Genomic DNA, 9,539 nt, shown 5'->3' on the forward strand with positions numbered 1-9,539 from the left:
TTCTCAGCATGCCCGAAAATGTACCGGCTAAAGCCAAGTCCGAAGTCAGAGAAATGTTGAATTCAATCTGCTACGAGATCAAGAAGATTACCGAACGACTATCTGCAGTGGATCAGCGACTCTTGGTCGTGGATCAGAAGTTAGACGCACAAAATGTCAAAATTCAATGCTTGAAAACAGAATGCCAGAGATAGAGTCCAAGGTGCAGCAAATGGACATCATGACGTCAACCCACGTACGTCCAGTTTACTTCGCGGATGGCGCGTTGGTACCTACGCCGCCACCACTGCACATTCCCGGACCGATTAATAGAACCACCTCCCTCGAGACCCTAGTAGCAACGCCGGAAGGCGCTCTATACAGCAAGGATGGAGCCACACACCCAATTTAGGATTTGGCAGTGGAACTGCAGGGGACTCCGCCATAAAAGATGCACCCTGCAGCAGTTTGTTCGCACTCACAAAGAAAAGCCACTTGTTATATTATTGCAAGAAACGATGACTGCTCAGGTTTCACTCCAGGGATACAAAGCTCTTACTCTCCGTGGGGATGGCAGAGGAATCTGCACATTAGTCAGCAACAAGTTCACTTTCGTCGCACACGATCTAGGGGTCCGGCCTAGCAAGACGGAGACCTCCCTAGTAGAAGTCATCCCAAGCCAATCCAATACCTCTAGCATTTTTATACTTAACGTATATAGCAGCCCGAGCGATCACAGACAACGTTTCAAAACCATCATCACTAGGGCAACGAAACTCGCCGGAAACTCTCCCCTGGTTGTGGCCGGCGATTTCAACGCCCCCTTTCACGCGTGGAACTACACGCACGACACGGTCAAGGGCAGAAGCCTGTGGCAGGAAGCGGGAGATGCGGGACTCTCTCTATTGACGGACCCAGCCTTTCCCACCAGACGGGGCACCTCCTCGACCAGGGACTCGGTCCCGGATCTCGCCTTTGTTAAAAACGCTGGCTCAGCCATGTGGTCAAATCTACTCATAGACCTCGGTAGTGATCACTACATCACGGTCACCAGCTTACAAGTGGAGCAGAAAAGAAAGAAGGCGTTCTCGGTGCCTGACTGGGAAAAATTCCGTGAGGTTCGCAAGGCCCGCGCCGCCCGTGGAGAAAAGCCGGAGAGTCTCGTCCAGTGGTGCGCACTAATTCTGCAAGATGTCTGCTCCACCACCAAAACCATAGAGACGGATCTACAGACAGACAAAATGGATAGCAGGCTGGCACACCTCCTCGAGGCTAAGCAATCACTTCTCGAGAGGTGGAAAAGCCAACGCTTGAATCGCAAGCTCAGAAAAAAGATAGCCGAGATCAACAAGCAGATCGACGAGCACTGCCAAGCCCTGTCTAGGCAGCAATGGGACGAAATTTGCAATTCAATCGACGGGCAGATGTGCACGGGGGGGAAGTGGAATCTTCTCAAACACTTGCTCGACGACTCCGGCACCAAGTCAAACCAGAGAAGTGTCCTCGCTAAAGCGCTCCACGAAGCCAAGAAGTCGTCTTCGGAAAAGGACATGCTGGAGATGTTGGCTAAGAAGTACCTGCCGCTCAAAACTGTGGCCGATGAGGCGGCATACCCGGTATACAAAGGGAAGCCGAACTCCGCGCTGGACGAGCCTTTCAAAATCAGTGAAATCCGCCGCGCCCTACACGACCTCAATGGTAGGTCAGCACCCGGCCCGGATCACATTAACAACAAGGCTCTCAGAAACCTAGACGACGCATCGATCGAGTTTCTTACAGATGAGATAAATCGGATTTGGGAGCAGGGAATTGTACCTGAAGAATGGAAGTTGGCGAAGGTCATACTAATCCCAAAGCCCGGTAAACCGCCGAGCCTGGACAACCTCCGCCCAATCTCACTGACGTCATGTGTAGGGAAGGTGGCCGAGCACGCCATCCATAACAGAATTGCCGAGTATATCGAGACCAACGACCTTTTCCCTCACAACATGATAGGTTTCAGGCCAGGCCTCTCCACTCAGGACGCCATGAAGCTTATCAAGATCCAAATCCTGGAACGCTGCACTCGGGACACGAGAGCCATCCTTGGTTTGGACCTGGAGAAGGCCTTTGATAACATCCGTCACGAGTTCATCCTTGACGCCATCTCCAAGCTCGACCTGGGCTCGTCCTTCCATGCCTTCGTCAGGTCTTTCTTGAGCAAACGATGCGCCATCCTCAAGGCTGGAGATTTGGAATCGGAGACAATGGAGCTGAGTAGAAGAGGCACCCCCCAGGGATCAGTCATCTCACCACTCCTCTTCAACATCGCAATGGTTGACCTCTCAAGGTATCTAGGCAAGGTCCAGGGCATCGGTCACACGATCTACGCGGATGACATCACTGTCTGGTGCGCGGGTGGCAGTGACGGACAAGTCGAAGCCGCTCTCCAGGAAGCTGTCGACACTACAGAGCGCTTTTTAACCAACACGGGACTCCGGTGCTCCGCAAAGAAATCGGAGCTCCTTCTCTACAGCCCAGGTAGAAAGGGCCGCAAGCCACAGAACTGGAAACCCCCCCCCCCCCCCCCCTGAAATTGACATTAATCTCTACACCAGTTGCGGAGATCCCATTCCCAAAGTCGCGTCCATTCGAATCTTGGGAATGACACTCGAAGGGACAGGCACAAATAGCATCACCATTCACAAATTAGCAAAGAAGACGGATAGCGTCATCGGTCTAATCAGGCGGGTAGCTAACAGAAGGAGGCCTGAGCGAAGAGAATCTGTTAAGGCTAGTCCACGCTTTCTTGTTGTGCCATTTTACGTACGTAGCGGCCATGCACGTCTGGAAGAGGGCCGAGCGAGACAAACTAAATGCCATGATAAGGAGGGGGATCAAGAGCGCGCTCGGACTACCAAACTACACACGCACCGACCGACTCCTGCAGTTGGGTATTCATAATACCCTGGAAGAGATTGCAGAAGCACAAGAAAGGGCACAGATTCTCAGGCTCTCCGGCACCAGGGCGGGCAGACGACTCCTAACTGAGATGGGCGTCCCCCCGGCCACTGTCGAAGACGTCTACCAAGGCCTACCGAAAGAGCAGAAAGATAACATCATCATATCGCCCGCCCCGCGCAACATGCATCCCCAGCGCAACGTAGAAAGAAGGAAGGCCAGAGCGGTGGCGCTCCTACGCCGCGCAACAGAACTCCCTGGCGGCAGCTGCTTCGTTGACGCGGCCCAGTATGGCAACAGCGACAACTTCACCGTAGTGTCAATCAACCACAGGGGTTCGACCGTTAACGCGGCTTCGGTACGAAGCACGTCGTCGCGTGCGGCGGAGCAAGTGGCCATTGCCTTGGCCCTCCTGGATGACGGACATGCCAACATCTTCAGCGACTCCAGGGCAGCCATCCGCGCCTTCAGCGTTGGCGCCGTGTGTAAGGAAGCCTGTCGCATCCTCGACGGCAAAACCATCACCACCCACACTCTCACGTGGTTCCCCGCTCACATGGGATCCATCACGGGAGGCCCCAGAAACCTCAACGAGCTGGCCCACTCCAAGGCGCGAGGTCTCACTTTCCGCGACCATGGAGAACTCCAACGCCAGCCCGCAGCGGTGGAGAATAGAGATCAACCGACTACATATAACGAAATTGCGCAGCACTTTTATCTCGGCAGGAGAGAGTTTCCCCTTCCACACAAGAAGTTAAATAGAGCGCACGCATTGACCCTCAGATTACTGCAAACAGGCTCATATCCCAGCCCGGCTTTATTCCACAAAATTTATCCCGACACCTATGCCACTAGTTCTTGCAGGCATTGCAATGACATCGCTAGCCTAGATCATATGCTCTGGCGTTGCCCCTCGTTACGAGGCACAGAAGAAATCAATGAAGACAAGTGGCTCTCCGCTATCAAGAGCCCTGATGCCGGGGTGCAACTATGGGCTGTCCAGAGGGCCCACGATGCGGCGGTCGGGCAAGGCCTGGCTGTCCCAACGTGGGAGCGGCCCGCAGTGCGCTGAGTCGCGTACCTCAGGACCTTATTAAAGTTTCGCATCCATCCATCCATCCATGACTGGTTTCACGTACAATTTTATTAAGTACATGCTTCGTTTGTCGATAAATTCGACTTCGCCCTGCCATCTTCTAGTAGCCTGGTTAGCTCAGATGGTAGAGCGGCTGCCTCGGAAAGGCTGTAGTCCCGGGTTCGAGTTCCGGACCAGGACGAATTTTTCTTCAACTCTCACGCTTTTCTTTTGACGAACCCGTATGCGTTTACTTTGTAGCAATTGCTACGAACAAGTGGATGTCTGGTTTTCCCTTTATTAAATAACTGAATAATTCACGAAGCATATATCTTCAAGAAATCTGGGTACTGCTGGAGTGATTATGCAGGCAAATTTTGAAATGTATGTGATAACTAGGGGCTTTACGAAAATTCTGTAATACTCGTTTTCAACTTCTTTGGAAGAGATAAGAAACGCTTAACAAGTTTTCACTGTGCCATGGAAACATCATTCAAGGCAGAAATTTAAGCATATGAGTGATTTAGGGCAGCTCTATGGATGACCAGACCAGAAAGCTTGTATTATCAAGGGTAGTTAAGCGTTTATAGAATAATTACCGAATGCTCGTGTCCTTCCGATTTTTCTACTTTACGCAGACCGTATAGTTGCTGTCCGTGGTCTCTATTGGTGAACTATGCGATGCACGCTGTTTATGTTTGGTTGGAGTAGGAAGCATATTGTGTGCGACAAATGATATATTCTTTGTCTTTTTACCTCAATTGCAGCCTTGTTGAAGCGTTACTTATTCAAGCGTTCCAGAGTGTTATACTGCCCGCGTTCGCTACATTTCTCAGTGTCGCGAAATTGTACAACTCTACAAGTCTCCAACTGCAAATTCAGTGATGAACAAAGCCACGTTGAAGTTTAATATGAGGCCAAGCTTTCGTGTTCCTGAAATAAATGGAAGCATCGCAAATAATTACAGAACCCTTGCTTTTTTCCCCTTACTTTCATATGTGATACGAGGCTCGTTGTTCGTTTCTCCAGTTTTCTCGGGAAGAATACATGGTAACTTGCTTATATTTCGTAAAAGTAAGGTGTAAGTTGCTGCTAATTCGAACGAAAAGCCCAGGATATGTGGGTTATTTGCAGGATACGCAATAAATGACGTATGCAAATACTTCAGGTTAGTATAAATGTGCTTTACGAGTGGCGCAAAATATGACCCGCTCTCTTTCTCTTTCTTGTTTCCGTTGTACGCGGTTTATAGTAGGTTTTCCCGGTGTCCTCTATGAACTACAAAAGGCACCTTGCTTACATTTGTTTAAAATATGAGATAAATTATAGTTAGTGTGTAAACAAAGTCCAAAGTGAGTTGACAAATTGCAGCCTTAAGTGTACGTTACATATGCAGGCTATCCGTCGCATTAAAGCTTTGTTTTAGGAGCCATGCAGAATTTAAGCTGCTGCCCTAGGGCAAATGCAAAGGCCAGCAAGATCACATTTTGGTGAAAATAGGAGAAAGATTATGGCTAATGTTCTCACGAAGTAAAATATTGTAGAATTTCTTTACAAGCGCCCGAAGATGTTAATGCTAGCAAGGTTTCAAACAGACCAGCCATCCGGGGGAACATCTTAAATGGCGTGATTCTATTACAGGCAACTTAAATATTTATTACCTGCCGTGGTTGCATTGTGGCTTTGGCAATGCTCTGGTAAGCCCGAAGGCGCTGGGTCAATTCGCTACCGCGGCGGCCGCATATTATATGGTCACAAAATGCAAAAAAAAAGAAATTATAGGACGCTTATTTTTCGCCTTTAAGAGTGGAACGCGATAGCATTAAAAGTTCCGCGAGTTGTTCTCACGCTTCCCGGCAACTGCAGCTTATGACACCGTTATGTTTACGAGGAAACTGGCCGCGAACGCTATGCACGAAAGCGAGTGCCATCTGGAGGCGTTGCAAGGAACTGGACGCACCGCTCCGTAGCCTCCAAAATCTGCGCACGCCGGCGCGCGCAAATGGCGGACCCCGTGGCCGGTCCATTTCTGGTAGAAACGCTGGAAAAAGAGGTTTGTTTGAGTTTCCGCGTAACAGAATTATGTGTTCTCGTATATTCAAATTACTATCCGACGCTCTCATGCCGCTGGGTTGTGTGTAAGTCATACTTTATGATTTTCTTGACGTATTTTGCTTTGAGAAATTCAATTAGTTCGGTAACTTGTTTGCGATACACGGAGGGTCTGCGTGGTTGGGTACGCGTGGTGGAGTTTGCACGATATCAGATCATATTCGTCTAAAAGACGGTCGACGCGGGACGCTGACGCCGGATTTTCTGCGACGCGGGGCCCTTAACGCTGTCGCGTTAAAATTATGGCAGAACGCATCTCACAACTGTCGACAATAGTGCAAATGGCAATGCAGCGACAGATATTTCTGAAATCACGCTTATTTATTAGCGGTGTCACGCTGAGGCACCGTGTCGCCAAAAACCCACTGTCAGCGTCGGTTGTCGTTTCGCGGAAAATCATTCCGAACCACAACCACGCAGGCCCTCAGCGTGGCGTAGAGGCGTTACTTAAGTAACGGAATTCCTCAATGTAAGACGCGTCAGAAAAATCGTAAAGTAAAACCTAAACACAGCCTACATAGATGACAGCATAGGAGTTTAATTTGAACATACCAGAAAGCATAATTCTGTTATGCGGAAACTCAAACACAAACCCCCTTTTCTAGCGTTCCTACCATTCACATAGCGGCGTGGCCCGTTGGGTTCCTTGCAACATCATCGCACTCGTCTCCACGCATCCGCAAGAAAGCTGCGGTTGCCGGCAAAGCGTGATAGGCAGTCAGGAATATTTGAATGCTATCGCGTTCCACTCTTAAAGGTCCTCTTAAGCTTAAGCGTCCTCCAAGTTTGCGAATGTAAACGCTACGGTAATGACAAAACGAAAGCTCGTTGTTTTTAACTAAAACATTATATATCGCTGAATGTCGATATTAAGAACTGTAAGCAAATGTGCCACGGGATTCAGGTTTCTCCTCCTAAAGAAAGCTATTATTTTAATAAGATCTGTACTGTGAAAAGAGAGAGAGAAAAGGGTGCATAGAAAGGCAGGGAGGTTAACCAGAGGCAGTTCCGCGTACTGTGAAATTAGCCATCTCGAACATAGAAGAGGCGAAAAGAAGGCGTTCCCTGTATTCCACTATTTCCTGATGCCTCTTCGTGCCCTGAGAAAGGTGGCGGCGGCCTGGCTTCACTTTCGGGACATCATCTCCGCTCCAGGACTTTCTTTAAACCACCGTGGTCTGTATGCGTGTCGTACGACACATCGGAGTGAAGGAGTAGGCCAAGTATGGGTACAGTTGTCATGAGGCTCTATTGAAACTCATGGGAGCGGACAAGACGAGAAAGACGACGGCGGGCTCCAAAGGCGCGCGCTAAAAAAAAAGCAATAAAGAGAAAAGAAAGAAGTATAGTGGTTTCGTTCGCATCGAATGCTGCTGTCTCGTCTAGTTTCGGCGACAGGCTCTAATTATACTTAGGGAACTCCATGCGTTTAAAGACGTTTTTATTGCCGAGCAATAGAAAACCACGCGATTTGGTAGTGGGGCAAAATAGAAAAAAGAGAAGCGAGAACGAGATTATACTAGTATGTATCAAATTACATGTAAATAATAACTTCTAATCGATATCAATTCTTGGTAATCTTATAATTTACCTATTACTATTTTTTCCCGGTAAGGGTCACTGCAATTCAAATACTTTTTTCAGTAATAAATTACATGTGAGCAGTTCCTTTATTGGCGGGACGAGCTGTCATTCAAATTCTCCTAAGCCTCATGGAATAATTGCATTGTACCAGGTTCCTTTTTTTTCTTTCACGTGTACAAGTCTGATCGGCACACGGAGACAAAGACGGCGACACGAGGGCTTACCATGAGTTTTCTGTTTATCATTTATTAAAAGATATACAGAGTATGTACAATCGCGCACGCGCGCACACACACACACGCACACGCACACACACACACTCTTCTAATCAAAGAAACTCTGCTTGAAAAAATTTTTACGATTTATTTCAGAGAAGAGCGCTTCGCATAATTCAAATATTTTCTAAAGGCGAAAAAAACGTTGCAAAGCACGACACACACATCCCGTATTTGACTCTTCAGCTCACTTCATAAAGGTAAGAAAGCAGCCAATGAAACGTGACGCGTTGACTGACACACGGCGATCAGCTCAGAACGTGAATCGCGGCAGCCAAGGAAGTATTGAAATTCTAGATGCAATAAAGCCAAAATAAATAACCAAAACCAAAACGGGACGGCATATACTAAGCAAACTAGGAATGAATTATCACAATCTATACGGGGAAAAGAGGACGATAACGAGAGAAATTCGTGACAAACTCCTAGTACCAAATATACCCAAGAACATGCATCCAGGTTACAACGACGGCAGACGCAAGAGTAGAGCAGAGAAAATTATCCGAAGCTTTGGGTCAGACGACAGAGCAATCTTCGTAGACGCGGCTGAATACCCAGACAGAAATAGCTATGTAGCAGTAATCGTAGATCACACCCAAAAACCCCTTACAAGTGTATCAGTTAATACCAAACATTCCGAGACCGCAGAGGAGGTAGCCATTGCACTAGCATTGGTCTCCACGAATGCTCAATACATCATAAGCGATTCTCAAGCGGCCATTAGAAATTATGCAAAAGGTAGGATCTCTCCTGAGGCATGGCACATCATCAGAGTCAATGAAGCGAAGTTCTCCGATGCAGAGAAGAACGGCAGGCAATTGCTCTGGTTCCCAGCGCATACGACTCCAGACATTCCCGCAGTCAACCTCAACGAGGTAGCACACCGCGAAGCTCGAGGTCTTACTCGCCGAGCTGAGCAAAGAGTGACTTCCATCGGTCAGGAGAACGCGGAGGAGGAAATTTGGAGAGAAAAAGATATATTAACAAGATTTAGTGATATTACCAAATTCTATCAAAATCGGAGGCGAGTATTACCACCGCCTCACACTAAACTGAACAGAGCTGAGTCCGTTACTTGGAGGCGACTACAAACAGAAACTTATACGAGTCCCGTGCAGCTAAAAACTTTCTACCCCGATATATACGAGAGCGATATGTGCAAGCTATGCAAGTCTGTTAGAGCCACCCTTCAACACATGTTGTGGGGATGTGAAATATACCAAAATAAAATGGCAGCCTCCCCAGACAATCTACGGGCGCGGTGGTCGGCCGTGCTGCTCAGCTCAGAACTCCAAGACCAACTTTGGGCCGTCCAGCGAGCCAAGGAAGCCGCACGGGAGCAGCAGCTCCCAGTGGCCATCTAGGCGGCCCCAGGCCCGGGCCTCCCAATCGCCGGATTCCAAATAAAGTTATCACATCACATCACAATAAAGCAGCACGTGATTATCACTCACGATTGGCTTTGGGATGCTTGCCGGCTAGAACTTCACGACTACATTGTATATCTAAAAAATTATGGAGTTTTATGTGCCAAAATAATTTTCTGATTATGAGGCACGCCGTAGTGGAGGACT

Source organism: Dermacentor albipictus, chromosome 2, assembly GCF_038994185.2.
Source record: "Dermacentor albipictus isolate Rhodes 1998 colony chromosome 2, USDA_Dalb.pri_finalv2, whole genome shotgun sequence".
Taxonomy (NCBI): domain Eukaryota; kingdom Metazoa; phylum Arthropoda; class Arachnida; order Ixodida; family Ixodidae; genus Dermacentor; species Dermacentor albipictus.